This window comes from Suncus etruscus, chromosome 4, assembly GCF_024139225.1.
Source record: "Suncus etruscus isolate mSunEtr1 chromosome 4, mSunEtr1.pri.cur, whole genome shotgun sequence".
Taxonomy (NCBI): domain Eukaryota; kingdom Metazoa; phylum Chordata; class Mammalia; order Eulipotyphla; family Soricidae; genus Suncus; species Suncus etruscus.
In genome coordinates, this window is record NC_064851.1 from 152507636 (window position 1) to 152524238 (window position 16603).

The 16603-nt window shown below is 36.8% G+C and overlaps 1 non-coding gene across 1 annotated transcript; it reads left to right on the forward strand.

The window, feature by feature from the left end:
• Positions 1-386: 386 nt before the first annotated feature.
• LOC126007914 (small nucleolar RNA SNORA51) lies at positions 387-516 on the forward strand. The gene has a single exon (XR_007495386.1). It is a non-coding gene; the product is annotated as a small nucleolar RNA SNORA51 (small nucleolar RNA).
• The last annotated feature ends 16087 nt before the right edge of the window (positions 517-16603 follow it).

Sequence of the window (16603 nt, forward strand, 5' to 3'; positions counted from 1 at the left end):
GGTACAGGGGCCTCTATGACCACATTGTCCAGACACTACTCAACGAAAAAAGTTATATTGAGGGCCAGAATATGACAAGGATTAGGATAGATTTACAAGAATGAAACCCTAGTTTAATTATGGCACCACATATTCCACACCCCAACATCAAAGAATATAATCCTGGGTCTCCCAAACAAAACTGAATAGGCCTATATGTCCCTTGGACTATGGGGCTCAAGAATAACCTCATCATTAGGCCCTACCACTGAAAAGCATGACCTTTTTTCTGAGTATTGCTAATACTTGTTCCTGGGCCCATTGAGAAGTGCTTGGAAGGGTCCTTACACTGAAAAATTTTATTGCAATAAAAGCACATTAATCTATTTTCTTTAAAAGCACCTATTGGCCTCCCAATTCTTACCATAGGCTGTGTTTCCACTGACTGTATAGAAAGAGGAGATACAGTAAATACACCCCATATACACCTCAACTCAGGCACTTTGCCTGGCCTGTATTGTGAATTGGGGAACAAAAAAATAAAAAGCACCTATTTTAAGTATCCAATAATCTAGATATATTTTATATTTAAAATTAAATGTGCAGGGCCAGAGAGATATCATGGAGGTAAGGCATTTGCCTTGTAAGCAGAAGGTTGGAGGTTTGACTCCTGGCATCCCATATGGTCTCCTGAGCCTGCCAGGAGTGATTTCTGAACATAGAGTACCCTGAGCGCTGCCAGGTATGACCCAAAAACCAGAAAAAAAAATTAAGTATGAATATAAGGCTATTACTTAAATTGCATTTTAGATGTCTAACTGCAAGTTTTTACAACTTAAAATAAAAATACAATTAAAATAACAAATTTATCTATTTTAATAATTAAACATAGATAAAACCACTGTAACTAGTTTAAAATTCATATTTATTGAGATTGGGCATTCAGTATGTTGGCAATGCGATGAAATAATTACTATCATACATTCATAGAACTATTTTTTTAATCAGGTTGAATTGTGTATTATTTTTTTATATTTTATTTAAATACCTTGATTACATACATGTTTGTGTTTGGGTTTCAGTCATGTAAAGAACACCACCCACCACCAGTGCAACATTCCCATCACCAATGTCGAATCTCTTTCCTTCCCACCCGACCCCCACCTGTACTCTAGACAGGCTTTCCATTTCCCTCATACATTCTCATTTTAGGACAGTTCAAAATGTAGTTATTTCTCCAACTAAACTAATCACTCTTTGTGGTGAGCTTCCTGAGGTGAGCTGGAACTTCCAGTTCTTTTCTCTTTTGTGCCTGAAAATTATTATTGCAAGAATGTCTTTCATTTTTCTTAAAACCCATAAATGAGTGAGACCATTCTGTGTTTTTCTTTCTCTCTCTGACTTATTTCACTCAGCATAATAGATTCCATGTACATCCATGTATAGGAAAATTTAATGACTTCATCTCTCCTGACAGCTGCATAATATTCCATTGTGTATATGTACCACAGTTTCTTTAGCCATTCGTCTGTTGAAGGGCATCTGGGTTGTTTCCAGAGTCTTGCTATGGTAAATAGTGCTGCAATGAATATAGGTGTAAGGAAGGGGTTTTTGTATTGTATTTTTGTGTTCCTAGGGTATATTCCTAGGAGTGGTATAGCTGGATCGTATGGGAGCTTGATTTCCAGTTTTTGGAAGAATCTCCATATCGCTTTCCATAAAGGTTGAACTAGACGGCATTCCCACCAGCAGATTTGTCAACAATTGTATTAAATATTTTGCTGGCCCCTCATTCGGTGCATATATGTTTAGGAGAGTTATTTCTTCCTGTTCTACATACCCCTTGATTAATATAAAATGTCCATCTTCGTCCCTTACAACCTTCCTGAGTATAAAGTTTGCATTATCTGATATTAGTATGGCCACTCCAGCTTTTTTTTTTTTTTTTTTTTTGTTTCTGGGTCACACCCGGTGGTGCTCAGGGGATACTCCTGGCTGTCTGCTCAGAAATAGCTCCTGGCAGGCACGGGGGACCATATGGGACACTGGGATTCGAACCAACCACCTTGGTCCTGGATCGGCTGCTTGCAAGGCAAACGCCGCTATGCTATCTCTCCGGGCCCCACTCCAGCTTTTTTATGGTTGTTGTTTGCTTGGATAATTTTTCTCCAGCCTTTTCTTTTGAGTCTATGTTTGTTCTGACTTTTCGGGTAAGTTTCTTATAGGCAGCAGAAGGTTGGATTGAGTTTTTTGATCCATTTAGCCACTCTGTGTCTCTTTTTTTTTTTTTTTTTTTGGTTTTTGGGTCACACCCGGCAGTGCTCAGGGGTTACTCCTGGCTTCATGCTCAGAAATTGCTCCTGAACAGTTGGGCACGGGGGACCATATGGGACGCCGGGATTTGAACCGATGACCTTCTGCATGAAAGGCAAACGCCTTACCTTCATGCTATCTCTCCGGCCCCCACTCTGTGTCTCTTAACTGGTACATTTAGTCCATTGACATTGAGAGAAAGAATTGTCCTTGGATTTAATGCCATCTTTATATCGAAATTTGGTGTGTCTTTTGGTTAGTCTTGTCTTAAATTAGGTCTTTCAGTTTTTCTCTTAAGACTGATTTTGAGTCTATAAAGTTTCTGAGCTGTTTCTTGTCTGTGAAACCATGTATTCTTCCACCAAACCAGAAAGTGAGTTTTGCTGGGTACAGTATTCTAGATGAAGCATTCATTTTATTCAGTCTTGTCACAATATCCCACCACTGCTTTCTGGCCTTGAGTGTTTCTGGTGACAGGTCTGCTGTAAATCTCAAGGATGTTCTTTTGAATTAATTTCCCTTTTTAATCTTGCTGTTCTCAGAATTCTGTCTTTATCTGTGGGATTCGTCATTGTGACGAGGATGTGTCTTGGGGTATTTTTTCTGGGGTTTCTTTTGGTTGGTACTCTTCGAGCATGCAGGATTTGATCACATATATTCTTTAGCTCTGGAAGTTTCTCTTTAATGATGTTCTTGACCGTTGATTCTTCCTGGAAATTTTCTTCCTGGGTCTCTGGGACTCCAATGATTCTTAAGTTGTTTCTGTTGAGCTTATCATAGACTTCTATTTTCTTCTGTTCCCATTCTTTGACTAATTTTTCCATTGTCTGTTCATTTGCTTTAAGTTTATTTTCTAATCTCTCCCGCTGTATGGAATTGTTATTTATCTCTCTTCCACAGCACCAAGTCTCAGCTTCTGATACCCTGTCCCAGAGCTTATCCATTTTGTCATTCACTTTATTTTTTGAGTTTTTCAGGCCTGTTAGTTGACATATTATTTCAGTTTGGAGTTTTGTTATTTCTGTCTTCATATTTTCTTGGTTCTTATTAGTGTTCTGTTCAACTTGATCCATGGTTTTTTTGAGTTTGTTGAGCATCTTCCATATTGCTTGTTTAAAGTCCTTATCTGAGAGATTGATTAGTTGGTTGGTCATTATCTGGTCATCAGAATTGTCATCTTCATTCTCTATGTCTGATGCTGGCCTGTGTTGTTTCCCCATTGTTACCCTTGTATTGTGGGTTTTTCTACGTGTTGTGGTGGTATTCATTGGCTAAATGATGTAGGCAGCCACAGTCCTCTGGCTCCGCCCTTTCTGGATGGGTTGACTTGCCTCCAAGGGAGGGGAGTCCTCCGTGGATGAAGCCTCACACAGGATCAAATCTTAGGCCCGAGCATGTAGCAGAGAAGACAGTCCGGAGAGAAATGCTGGGCTTTAGTGATCCAGCATAGTTCTTAGTGTTATTTTTTCTTCATGTTGCGATGGTGTTCTTTCCTTAGAAAGAGTGCATGGCCGCGTAGGGAAGCGGAGCTAATTGCTCTTCTGGAGCCTCTTTTAAGCCCACTCCCAAGAGGTTCATGCAACAGGACAGTAGACAGACACACACAGGCAGCACTCACAATTTTTCACAGTCGGGTCCCACTGGGCAGGCGTAGTTTTGTAGATTTTCCCAGCCTGATGTCACAAACAGGGTACCTGGCTTCTGCAAAGTACTGCTTATCTCATAGAACTCTTTTATTAAACATTGCGCTCTTTAAGCAATAACTCTCCTTCCAGCTCCTGATAATTACTTTTGTACTTTCTGTTTCTATGAATTTGACTATGCCTAACACCTCATCCTAGGATAAACACATAGTTTGTCTTTTATTGTTTTACTTTTTTGAAAAAGGTAAATCACTATAAGATAGTTAAATTTTGGTTATATGATGTTCCAGCATCTATCCCTACACATCCTTTTATTTCCTGACACACCAATTTCCCTAGTTACCCTTTTGTCATCTCATTTTCACCCCATCCCAAACCCAGATGACTTCTACAATAGCATTTTTCTTCTCTTTTTTTTCCCTTTATGTTTTATGAAATTGTTGTTAGCAACACTTTTACTGAAGATTATCTGCATAGTACTTCGCATTCTTTTAATTCCCAGTTCTTGTCCAAAGTGATCATTTTTTTTTTTTTTTTGGTTTTTGGGCCACACCCGGCAGTGCTCAGGGGTTACTCCTGGCTGTCTGCTCAGAAATAGCTCCTGGCAGGCACAGGGGACCACATGGGACACTGGTATTCGAACCAACCACCTTTGGTCCTGGATCGGCTGCTTGCAAGGCAAACGCCACTGTGCTATCTCTCTGGGCCCCAAAGTGATCATTTTTAACTATTCTGTTATATTGGTCCCTTCTCTGTTTAACTGCATTTTCCACCCATAATTACTATTGTCTTTGCATCTATTGTCTTTTATTCAATTGTTTTTAGAAAAATAGGGTCTAATATGCTGCTCAGAAAATTTACCCTCAACTTTCTTTTTACTTTAGGAAGAAATGCATTATGGTATATTCTGGTAATTTGATTCATTTACTTCAAATTATTTTCTGTTGTTTCAGTACATAATCTTTTTGGTATATATTTTTTATTTATACCCATATTTGCATACCTATTATGGTTCCTCCAATCATTGGGTAGGAATTCTAAGAGGCTAAGCAAGTTCTTTTGTCTGTAAACTCTATTGAATAGTCACCTGCAAAATCAGTCATGTAATTTTATACATACTCAACAACCAATCATTATCAATGAATGAAGAGATAAAAATCAATATAATGCTTTTCAAGGCAAAAATTCTAAGAAAATTCTCACAAACTCATATCCCATGACTTGACTGACTGTGGCAAAAAATATTTTTCCTTTATTCATTTCATCTGTGTTCAGCAAATGAGCATGGCCACTTAGCTGTTATGAATAGGCTCGCTGGGGACATGCAAGACTGTCTTTGCTTAGTCACCAATACAAATATGATTTTAATAGTCTCACTGAAAAATGTGCATTTCTGGTATCAGTCATTATATGGAAGTGGTTTTGTATTTCAGTTCAGTGGTCTCTCTGTAGCTATTACTTTATCATTATTCTGTTAGGTAAGTGCTTGTAACATTTTTGAGGGCCACACCCAGTAGTGGTCAGGGCTTACTCCTGCCTTTGTGTTCAAGAATCACTCCTGCTGGGGCTTGTGGGAACTGTATGGTGCTGGGGATAAAACCAGGAATGCCCACATGTCAGACAGATAGATGCCTTAACTGCCTCTACTTTATCTCTGGCATCTTGAAAAGTCTTGAAAATAGAAAGCAGGGCCCGGAGAGATAGCACAGCGGCGTTTGCCTTGCAAGCAGCCGATCCAGGACCAAAGGTGGTTGGTTCGAGTCCCGGTGTCCCATATGGTCCCCTGTGCCTGCCAGGAGCTATTTCTGAGCAGACAGCCAGGAGTAACCCCTGAGCAACGCCGGGTGTGACCCAAAAACCAATAAAAAAAAAAAAGAAAAAAGAAAATAGAAAGCAAAGCATGAACTGTTTTCTCACATTGGGTTTGCTCTTTGTTTTAGAAAGGAAAAAGGTTGAAGTCTCTTCTGTTAAACTATATTTCTTGGAATCGATTCAGTGGACCTTTCCTGCATTTTATATACAATCTCCATTTTGACAGAAAAGTTGCTTCTGACAAAGTAAAGATCAGACCTATTATGTAGTCAAAGCTATATGCAACAATTATTTTAAAATTTTATCTGCCAGTACACATTTCCCACACTGATGTTTCCAATTTTCCTCCCATCCTCCTTTATGCCTTCTCCCCTGCCTGTCTCTAGACATACATTTTTTCTTTTCTCTCCTCTCCTTCACTCCCCTATTCTCTCCTCTCCTCTGGTAAAGGGTATTGTATATTGTATGAGTTTAACTGTGGAAAAAACAATAAATGTATTATGAACAATCTTATAGCTATGGTGTTTAAATAAAGTAATAAATAAAAAATTTTATCTGCCAGATATTTAATTTATTTATGACTTCTACTGTATAGTTATAGATATTTCCCTAAAAATAGTTCTCAATAACATTATAACATTGTAACATTAAAAAGTGTCTAAACAGAAGCCATTCAGCATATAAATATTTGTTTGGGGCTAGCTTTGGTTTAGTTATACATATTTATATGTATATGTATATATAAAGTACTCAAAATCAAGAGATTTCTTTCAAAGTTATTGGGAACCATTGGAAAGTTTTTAATTGCATATTCTTATTTTAAACATATTCTCATGTTAATTGTTTAGTATTTCAGTAATAAAAGTTACTCAGTAAAATTTGCTCTTAAAGTTCTTTAAAGTGTGCATTTAATATATAGTGGAGGTGAGTCCAAGTAAGTTATCTTTTTTTCTCATTGTTGAATTTGAGAAATAAAACCCTAATCTTTGTGGTGATATCACATATTCCAGCTGTCTTCTTAATTTTGTTGCTTCTGGCAAGGAACAGGTTTAGTGTTCAGACTGTGTAAAAGTCTATAGTTTAACATCCCTGTCCTTATGGTCACCAAACTATTGTTTTTCCCATGAGCTAAATAGTAGCAAACAACTTTTAAAAAGTTTCAATCGTCTCTCCATAATAGAAAATACTATTATCTTGACAGCACTGTTTTCTTATGCATTTTGTTAGACAGCCAACCTCTTTATATTTCTCTAAAATCTCTAAATGATTATAATATATTTTCTGCATTTGGAAATAGTAGAAATATAAAAATATCATGAAAATAAAATATTAGTAAAAGGTAAAATTTTGTACTAGGGCTTTTGTGAAGGGCTCCCAGACCTACTGGATCTTGGGTCAGTCCCAAAGGAACTCTGGATAAGCCCTGTCCACTGTGGTGAAAATAGACTACAGAGACAAAGCAATGGCAGTACTCCATGAGAAATGTTTTCCAGATACAGTTGAGATCTGGAGGAGTTTGTGCAGAGCTTTCCAGTGTTTTCTGTGTGAAAGGACATATGGAATACATGTGCATAGGCCTCTATCCAATGAAGGTCATCAAAAATTCAAGTGGGGGCTGAGTATTTAGGCAGTTTTTTTTAACCAACTTTATAAATTTTCTAGGCTCTTAGAGAAAAATCAGATATTTATTATAAACCATCTTGTTTGTACAAATAGTGTAGATACACCAAAATAGTCTTATCAGTCAGAAAACATTTCATAAAAGTGTAGGGAACTTTTTTTTTATAAGCTTAGTTCCCAGACACCAATCATGGACCAGCCCTAAAAACAATCTTTTCTGATAATCTCAAGCCTGCCATGTTTACTTTTCTTGTATTGGCCTGTACTTTATTTGGTAAACCAGTTTGCCAAATTACAGTGGATGTTAAGTGATAGTGAATGGGGAAGGAAATGTATTTCTTGGGAAAGGAAATGCATTTCTCTGAATTGTCATCAATATTTTGCTTTTGATAAAGGTATCTAAAGATTAGAGCATTTGAAAAGGTTCTATATAATAACTATTGTTAGGAACATCAAATCTAACACTTGAAATTTTAATTAATTCTTAAAGTGAATTATATTTTTCATATGTATGTGACTGCTTTTAGAATTGTCACATCATCAATTTAAATTATATATTCTAGGCCACCACATAAAAATTGGGCAGAGGACACAATAAAATTTAAGAAAACGAAAAAAAACTTTATTGAGACTTTTAAACAACATGACAATTTTGGCTAACAAGATTATTGAGAATATAAAGAAACATATCTCATTAAAAATGAGCAGAGGAGATGCACAGACACTTCCTCAAAGAAGGCTAGAGATAGTCTGATAATCAGGTATATGCAAATCAATCGTGAGATATCACCTCACATTGGTGAGAATGACCTATATTAAAGACCATAAACAGACCATAAAATCCCCAAAATGTGATGAAACAGAAGTCTTCCATACACCACAAAAGCACAAGGGGAGAGTAAATGATCATGCAAGGAGTCTAGAGTTAATCCCATGACAGTATACTTCAGGGATGGAGAAACCCTGTATCTCCTAGGCCAAGGGAATTCCCTCTATAATATCCCCAATAGTTACTGTGCCTATGCAGGGGGAAAAAGGAAAAAAAAAAAAGGAAAAAAAAGCACAAAATAATTATTTTTTCACACATATATTTATTGATTGATTGATTTTTTTGACATCCTTATTTTGGTGTAGATATTGAAGTTGATGTCTCCTTTTTAATTTTATATTATCTTTCTCTTTCTTTTTGCACTCTGGCATGATTTGAATTCAGAACTGAGACTATTGTGTGGTGCTTCTCTTTATTGCTGTAGGGCTCACTGGATATTTAATTTGACATTTATTTTTGTATTGTTATGGTGTTTCAATTACCTTTTTCAAGTCCTCTCTCAAACTGAGGCTGATAGCCACTAGAAGGGACTCCTTCCATTTTCTGCATATTTTTATTATTTTTTTTAAATTTTTTTGCTTAATCTTTACTCCATTCTATTGCTTTCCTTTCCCTCAAACAAAACCACATAACTCGATTTATCTAGCTTAGCCTCTCAAATAGAGGGAGAAACAAGGGAGGGCACTAGGACCAAACAGATGTATGATCACTGATAGTAAGCTAGACAAAGAGGGACCACCTACTTTAGCAGCCCGGGGGGTGATGGTGGAAGATATGGGTTGCAGAAAGGGAACGGGGAAGGGGGGAGGACAAATTTGGTGGTGGGTATTCCCCTAACTCAATGTTAATATGTACCTAAAATACTAATGTGAAAGATATGGAAGCCACTATGATCTAAGTAAAAATTAAAAAAAAAATCCCCAAATGTGTGGTACTGGAGTTTTTATGCATGGAACACTACCAATAAAATTGTTACTCAGGGTGCCTAAATTATATGTATTTTATATATTTTACATATAAAATAAAGTGTTTAATAAGGAGATCATTGGTGATAGGAATGTTGCACGGCTGAAGGGGTGGTGTCATTTATATGACTGAAACCCAACTAAAATCATGTATAATCAAGATATTATTTTTAAATTAAAAAAAATATCCCCAAAAGACCATAAACAGAGATACAGTGAAAAAGGAACTCCCATACAATATTGCATGGCTCAGCCTCTAAGAAAAACAGTATGGAGACATCCTAAAAAAAATTAAAGATAGAGCTACTGTGTGCCCATCAATTTGATTTCTTATATACCAGACAGAAAGACATTAATTTTTAAAGCTCTACTAAAAGCCACAGTGATCAGAACAGCATTATATTGGAACAAAGATAAATAGACTAATAGGTCTATTGCAGACCTATATATTCAGAACAATAAGTCAGCATAGGCAATGACAAAACCCAAGTATATGGTCAACTAATCTTTGACAAAGGACCAAGAATATGAAATTGAACAAAGACAGTCTTTAAAACAAATGATGTTGAACAATTGGTTAACTATATGTAAAAATTCAAAATTGATCCATGTCTCATACTTGAATTGACAAAAGTCAGTTCAAAGTGGATTGAAGATCTTGAGATTAGATCCAAATCCATAAAGTTCATTGAGGAAAACATAGGCAGAACACCCCAAGATTGAGACCTCATCTTTGAGATGATGTACATTAATAATTATTGTACTAATACTAATAATTATTTAAGCACTGTCATTATTAATGGTAAAATACTGAAAGCATTCCTTTTGAGATGAGTGGAGACAGTGGATATCCTTGCATTGTAGCTCATCTACTTGCAGCTAATATGAAGACACATAGAAGAGCATAAAAATTCCACCAAAATCTCCTAGAAACAATAAACTAATAGAGCAATGTAGCTGGTTACAAAGTCAATACACAAAATAAAGATCATATTCTTATATCCAAAGAACAAACCAGTGAAGAAAGCAATAAAGGATTCTATTCCATTTAAAATAATGTCTAAAAACATCAATTATTTAGAAATCAACTTAACAAAAGTTGTGGGAGAACTATTCCATAGAAACTTTAATAAAGGCGTATAAGAAGATCCTAGGAAACAAATTATTCTATGCTCATGGATTAGAAGAATTAATATTGTTAAAATGACTCTCTTACTAAACTATTATATAGTTATAATGCAATCACCATCCAAATTTACACAATATTAAAGGACCTAGAAAAGTTAATAATCAAGTTTGTTATCCTGAATGGCAAAAGCTGTACTGAAAAATAAGAAATTTGGAAAGGGAGGAACCAATGGAGTGGCTGCTCTGCTTTGCTACGCAGCCAAGCACATCATTTAGCCAATGAATACCATGACAACATGTAGGAAAACACACAATACAAGTGTGACAATGGTGAAACAATGCAGGCCAACACCAGGCATAGAGAATGAAGATGGCAACTTTGATGACCCAAAAACGGCCAACCAACTAGGCACTCTCAGATGAGTTAAGAGAAGAAATATGGAGGATGTTCACAGAACTCAAAGAAAGTATAGAAGCGAACACTAATAAGAATCAAGAAAATATGAAGACTCCAAACTGAAATATCAGGTAAAATAACAGGTCTGAAAAACTCAGTAGATGAATTGACAGGCAAATAAATAACCTCTTCAACAGGGTAACAGCAGCTGAGAATAGAATTAGTGCGCTGGAAGATGAGATGAATAACAACTCCATACAGCAGTAGAGACTGGAAAAAAGCCTTAAAGCAAATGATCAGATAATAGAAAAATTAGTCAAAGAATGTGAACAGATGAAAATAGAAGTCTATGATAAGCTCAACAGAAACAAGTTAAGAATGATTGGAGTCCCAGAGACCCAGGAAGAATCAATGGTAAGAACATCATTGAAGAGAAACTACCAGAGCTGAAGAATACATGAGACCAAATCCTGCAAGCGCAAAGAGTACCAACTAAAAGAGACCCCAGGAAAAACACCCCAGGACCCCACAGATAGAGACAGAATTCTTAAAGCAGCAAGATCAAAAAGGGAAATTACATTCAAGGGAACATCCTTGAGACCTGTCACCAGAAACACACAAGGCCAGATGGTAGTGGTGGGAAATAGTGACAAAACTCAATGAAATAAATGCTTCGCCTAGAATACAGCACCCAGCTAAACTCACTTTCAGGTTTAAAGGAACAATATATGGCTTCACAGATAAACAACAGCTCAGAAACTTTACAGACTCAAAACCAGTCTTCAAAGAAAAACTGAAAGACCTACTTTAAGTCAAGACTGATCAACAGACACATCAAATTTTGACACAAAAATGGCACTAAATCCCATGACAATTCTTTCTCTCAATGTCAATAGACTAAATTAAATGCACCCGTTAAGAGACACAGAGTGGCTAAATGAATCAAAAAACTCAATCCAACCTTCTACTGCCTACAAGAAACACACCTGAATAGTCAGAACAAACATAGACTCAAAATAAAAGGCTGGAGAAAAATCACCCAAGCAAACAACACCCATAAAAAAACTGGAGTGGCCATACTAATATCAGATGATGCAAACTTTATACTCAGGAAAGTTGTAAAGGACAAAGATGGACATTTTGTATTAGTCAAGGGATATGTAGAACAGGAAGAAACCACTTTTCTAAACATATATGCACCGAATGAGGGTCCAGCAAAATATTTAATACAATTGTTGACAAATCTGAAAAAGAATATCAATAACAACACAATAATTGTGGGAGACCTCAATACAGCTTTGTCAACAATTGATAGGTCAACCAGTCTGAAACCCAACAAGAACATACTAGATCTGAAAAGAGAAATGGAAGAAAGAGACCTAGGAGACATATATAGGACACTCCACTCCCAGAAACATGGATACACATTCTTCTCTATTGTACATGGGACATTTTTCAGGATAGTCTACATGCTAGCACATAAAACATACCTCCATAATATCAAGAGGATGGAAATTTTGCAGGCTACCTTCACTGACCACAAAGCCCTGAAATTATATGTTAACTACAAAGGTACACAGAAGAAAATCTTTAATACCTGGAAGTTAAACAGCCTAATACTGAATAACCAGTGTGTCCAAAATTAAAGAGGAAATCAGAACTTTCCTGAAAACAAATAATAATGAAGACACAAACTATCAGAACCTATGGGACACAGAAAAAGCAGTACTTAGAAGAAAATTTATAGCTTTGCAAGCACACATCAGTAAGAAGAAGGAGCATACCTGAATAGCTTAATGACGCAGCTCATAGAATTAGAAAGTGCTCAACAAAAGGAACCAAAAATAGGGAGAGAGAAGGAAATAACAAAGCTGAGAGGAGAAATCAATGAAGTGGAAACCCAAAAAAGCAATCCAGAAGATCAACTAAAGCAGAAGTAGGTTCTCGAAAAAATAAACAAAATGATAGACCACTGGCAAAACTAACAGAGAGAGAGAGAGAGAGAGAGAGATTTGATAACTTGTATTAGAAATTAAAAAGGGGAGATCACTACCAATGTTGCAGAGATTCAAAGGGTAATCAGAAACTACTTTAAGAAACTCTATGCTATTAAAATGAGAATCTGGAAGAAATGGATAAATTCTTGGACTCCAAAAACCTTCCTCGGTTGAATAAAGAGGATGTAGCATATCTAAACACCCCAATCACTATTGAGGAAATTAAAACGGTAATCAAATGTCTGCCCAAAAACAAAAGTCCAGGCCCAGATGGATTTACTAATGAATTCTTTCAAACCTTTCAAGAGGAACTACTACCAATCCTGGCAAGACTCTTTCATGAAATAAAAAAAAAACAAAATACAAACAAACAAACAAACAAAAACGGGAACACTTCCAAATAGCTCTTATGAAGCCAACATCAACTTGATCCCCAAACCAGACAGAGATTCTACCAAAAAAGAAAATTACAGAACAATATGCCTGATTAACACAGATGCAAAGATCCTCAACAAAATCCTGCAAATAGGATGCAAGGTCTCATCAAGAAGATCATTCATTATGATCAAGTAGGTTTCATCCTAGGAATGCAAGGATGGTTTAACATCCATAAATCTATCAACATACTACACAACATAAACAACAAGAAAAATAAAAATCACATGATCATATCAATAGATGCAGAGAAAGCATTTGATAAGGTCCAACACCCATTCTTGATCAAAACTCTCGGCAAGATAGGAATGACAGGAACCTTTCTCAATATAGTTAACGCCATCTACCACAAGCCAGTGGCAAATATTGTCCTCAATGGAGAAAAACTAGAAGCCTTTTCTGTTAATTCTGGCACAAAACAAGGCTGTCCTCTCTCACCACTCCTATTCAACATAGCACTGGAAGTACTTGCTATAGCGAGTAGGCAAGAGAAAGATATCAAGGGAATCCAGATAGGAAAGGAAGAAGTAAAGCTCTTGCTGTTTGCAGATGACATGATGCTGCAGTCGTCTTGCCTCTCAGCAATCCTAGTGGGACAGAGTCTTTCACAAGAGAAAAATGGGTAACACAAGTGGCCAAATATAAAATATTAAATAAATGAAACCACACAGAGTATGAGGGGTCAACACGTTTCTGGCAGGAGTGCGACAAGTTTAATTTTTTGAGCAGGGGAATTTAATAGGGGAAAAATTAGCCAGAGGTAAAGAATAATTATAATCACAAAGCATAGTAGAACAGTAACAATACCTAAGCTATGGGTGTGACTGTAAAAATTCTAAGTTACAAGAGAGAAGGTCACAACTCAAGGTAAGTCTTTGCAAGCTTACTTTAACTGCAAAATTAGGATTAGAAGGGAGTGGGAAATATCTAGAAACTTGACATTTCTGGGCTGGACTCTATTGTTTTAGAGGTTAAGTAAAAGGAGAGCCAACTCCCCCCAAATGAGCTTCCCTATTTCTAAAGAGGGTCAGTAGTCAAGATGTGCATTACACCCTTGATTACCAGAAACTGCAGCTGCAAGGAATATTTGAAAAAGAGAGAAAAATTGTCTTTGCTTTTAGGGCTGGCTATATCCAGAAAAAAGGGTTCTCAAATAAACTTTGGTGCTGGATTTTCTGAGCCAAATTATTTGATAGAGGCCATTATTTTGCCTGATATATACAAAGGAGAGATAGTTAAATGTCAGGCATCTCTTTGGAAATTCCTCAACCATCCACGCAGTGGAAAAAGGTGTCCATAGCGGGATTTTTTGAGGAAGCCCATGGGGTTAAATTAGTTCTACCCACCAGGTAAATCTGAGGATACATCTGGTGGGCTGAGCTCCCCTAAAAGCTTAGGTATGCCCTGGCAACATGATTCTCTACTTAGAAAACCCTAAAGACTCTACCAAAAAGCTTCTAGAAACAATAGTCTCATATAGCAAGGTGGCAGGCTACAAAATTAACACACAAAAATCAATGGCCTTTCTATACACCAATAGTAATAAGGAAGAAATGGACATTAAGAAAACAACCCCATTCACAATAGTGCAACACAAACTCAAATATCTTGGAATCAACTTGACTAAGATGTGAAGGACCTATACAAAGAAAACTATAAAACTCTGCTCCAAGAAATAAGAGAGGACACATGGTAATGGAAGCACATACCCTGCTCATGGATCGGCAGGATTAACATCATTAAAATGGCAATACTCCCCAAAGCATTGTAAAAATTTAATTCAATCCCTCTAAAGATACCCATGACAATCTTCAAAGAAGTAGATCAATCACTTTTGAAATTCATTTGGAAAAATAAATACCCTCGAATAGCTAAAGCAATCATTGGGAAAAAGAATATTGGAGGCATTACTTTCCCCTCTTTAAACTTTACTACAAAGCGATAGTTATCAAAACAGCATGGTATTGGAATAAAGACAGGCCCTCAGTTCAGTGGAATAGGCTTGAATACTCAGAGAATGTTCCCCAGACATACAGTCACTTAATCTTCGATAAAGGAGCAAGAAATCCTAAATGGAGCAAAGAAAGCCTCTTCAACAAGTGATGTTGGCACAACTGGCTAGCCACTTGCAAAAAATTGAACTTAGATCCTCAGCTAACATCATGTACAAAGGTAAAATCCAAATGAATTAAAGACCTCGATATCAGACCTGATACCATAAGATATATAGAACAACACGTAGGTAAAACACTCCAGGACATTGAGAGTAAAGGCATCTTCAAGAGGAAACTTCATTCTCCAAACAAGTGAAAGCAGAGATTAATAGATGGGAATACATTAAACTGAGAAGCTTCTGCACCTCAACGGACATAGTGCCCAGGATACAAGAGCCACCCACTAAGTGGGAGAAACTATTCACCCAATACTCATCAGATAAGGGGCTAATATCCAAAATATACAAGACACTGACAGACTTTACAAGAAAAAAACATCTAATTCCATCAAAAAATGGGGAGAAGAAATGGACAGACACTTTGACAAAGAAGAAATACAAATGGCCAAAAGACACATGAAAAAATGTTCCACATCACTAATCATCAGGGAGATGCAAATCAAAAAACTATGAGGTACCACCTCACACCCCAGAGAATGGCACACATCACAAAGAATGAGAACAAGCAGTGTTGGCGTGGATGTGGAGAGAAAGAAACTCTTATCCACTGTTGGTGGAAATGTCATCTAGTCTAACCTTTATGGAAAGCGATATGGAGATTCCTCCAAAAACTGGAAACTCAGCTCCCATTTGATTCAACTATACCACTCCTAGGGATATACCATAGGAACACAAAATACAATACAAAAATCCCTTCATTACACTTATATTCATTGCTGTACTTTTTACCATAGCAAGACTCTGGAAACAACCAAGAGGCCTTTCAACAGATGAATGGCTAAAGAAACAGTGATACATATACACAATGGAATATTATGCAGCTGTCAGGAGAGATGAAGTCATGAAATTTTCCTATACATGGATGTACATGGAATGTATTTGGCTGAGTGAAATAAGTCAGAGAGGGAGGAAGACGCAGAATGGTCTCACTCATCTATGGGTTTTAAGAAAAATGAAAGACATTGTTGCAATAATAATTTTCAGAGACAAAAAAGAGCAGGGCTGGAAGTTACAGCTCACCTCATGAAACTCACCACAAAGAGTGATAAGTTTTTTCAGAGAAATAATTACATTGTGAACTATCCTAACAATGGGAATGTATGAGGGAAATAGAAAGCCTGTCTAGAATACAGGCAGGGGTGGGGTGGGGAGGAGGGAGATTTGGGACACTGGTGTTGGGAATGTTGCGCTGGTGATGGGGGGGTTCTTTACATGACTGAAACCCAACCACAATCATGGTTGTAATGAAGGTGTTTTAATAAAATATTTTTAAAAAAGCAAGCAAAGGGAATAGAAGAAATTTGGAGGTATG